The 2087-nt window shown below is 36.0% G+C and overlaps 1 long non-coding RNA gene across 1 annotated transcript; it reads left to right on the forward strand.

Annotated features, from left to right (window-relative positions):
• The first annotated feature begins 575 nt into the window (after nt 1–575).
• LOC118437055 lies at nt 576–907 on the forward strand. The gene is made up of 3 exons (XR_004835854.1): nt 576–664; nt 733–783; nt 850–907. It is a non-coding gene; the product is annotated as an uncharacterized LOC118437055 (long non-coding RNA).
• The last annotated feature ends 1180 nt before the right edge of the window (nt 908–2087 follow it).

Below are 2087 nucleotides of genomic sequence, written 5' to 3' on the forward strand. Positions count from 1 at the left end.
GCTCAAAATTATATTTCATAAATATGTACAAAATTGAAGTTGAAAAACATTGTTTATGTGCATATTAACAGATTTTTTAAGCACATGTCACATACATATTTTGCGAAATTTACATACATATCTGTTCTCTGCTAATAATTTTCAAAATTTCATTCGAATTACTTTGAAACTTTGTACATTTTTTGTGTCATGACCTTGATTATAGTATTGTTATTTGCAGGCAAACCAAAACTTTCCAATCATAAGAGGTTACGGTACATTTGGTGACTTCAGTTTTGAGAGCATTTTCAAAGTTTTTTTCCTCCAAGTAGCGGGTTACAATATATTGCATACTGATACGCTGATAAGCCCGACTAAAATAAGATATCTTCTGTTTTCTGATGCTTATGTATGTACGTAGGGTACAAGTGATATATATCACCAGATGAGATTTAGTGAGATTTAGTGATTTATATCAATCATCTCACTTGGACCTGAGGTGAGAAATATGAGAAATATGAGATTTAATATAAAAACATTCGCTCTGTCTCAAATGAGGCCCCCGCTGAACAAAATAAGAGCGAAAGTTGAATTAAAAAGAGAATCTTTATTTCCTCTCCAATTCATATTGTTAAGCTGGTCTAGACCAAGAGGAGTTAATTGTTTTGGACTCGATTATTTGAGGGTAAGGTTTAATAACTAACAATTAATTAATAGTTGATATTTACATATGTATAATAAAATATTCCACAGTTGGCGATAAAACGACAAGCGACATTCGAAATGGACGAATTTAATATTCAAGTAATTAATTCAATATTAAATGAATGAAAATTAATTCCTTATAATTTTGTTGTATACAAATACTAGGAAGTGGTGAACTGGACGTGTTCAACTGACCGTGACTCCAGGCTAAATTTACTAAAGATTTTAATTAGATGCACCCCCCACGACGAGTTGAAGATAGTGCAAAGATTCGTAGATAATGCTAAGAAGAGGAAATCGGCACATACTAATAAACATTTATCCAAAAAGAAACGACATGCTGTTGGAAAGGAAGTGGTTGGCGTCGTTGCGCAGATGTCGACTACTGTCGCACAAATGCCAACGACACCACCACCAACCTCTTGGTGGGAGGAGGTCGGGATGGATGGATTTGTGTCGTTAATTTGAAAGGTTCCAAAATTTTCCCAAACTCATCCTTTTCCGGAAAAATTCAATAGTTTTGGGAGATTTTGTTATTTTCTTTATTTTCTCGATTTCATGATGCACTTTACTATGACCTAATGTATGGGATAACTTGGTTCCTTTATATGGAGATGGTTCAGATGTGAGCAGTTTTCGTCATCAATGACTGTAAATTTCTCCAAGCATTTACTGTTCAATTTTACGAAACCAGTTTTAGTTGATTTTTCTTGATAATTGAGATGATTGGGGATTTTCTTGTTTGTCACCAATGAAGCCTTTAGTTTATAGGCTTCAATATGGAACACTTTAGAAGGATCCATTTCCAACTATTTCCCAGACTAGCTAACGGATTTGGTAGCATGAGTGGTGAAAGTTGTACAACATAACGTATTCATATATGGAGATTTACTGGGGGTGTGGCCTGAAATGTGTTTCAATTTCACTTTAACAGCTTCCTGATACATTCTACTTGTGTGGTGGTTTGTGAATTTTGAAGTCCTCTCAACATTTAAATTCAGTATTAATAATAGTATCAAACGATCAAAATGCAAAGATGCAAAAAGTCACTGCCTCGAGTAGGGTTCGAACTCGTGACCAAGAAATTGGAGAGAGTATGCACCATCAAGCTGATGTGTGCTGGCGCACAAATGGCGGATCCACCACCACCACTGTGATTGCATCATCTTTTTGATGCAAGGATATGTGGCGATGATGATGCATTTGGCCCACCCCGAATGTACACCGAGTTATTTGGTTGGCTCTCCCTGTTCCTCCATAAGCGGCACTCGAATACATAAGATCGATTCTTCTGTTGGAATCTATATTCTGTGGACCAGCTTCAGCGCAAGCCTTACATATTGCGTAAAAACTTTCGGAACCAACTATGTGGCCTTCATATTGGTACAGTTTTTCGAACATCA

Source organism: Folsomia candida, unplaced genomic scaffold, assembly GCF_002217175.1.
Source record: "Folsomia candida strain VU population unplaced genomic scaffold, ASM221717v1 Fcan01_Sc011, whole genome shotgun sequence".
In the NCBI taxonomy this organism is placed as follows: Eukaryota; Metazoa; Arthropoda; class Collembola; order Entomobryomorpha; family Isotomidae; genus Folsomia; species Folsomia candida.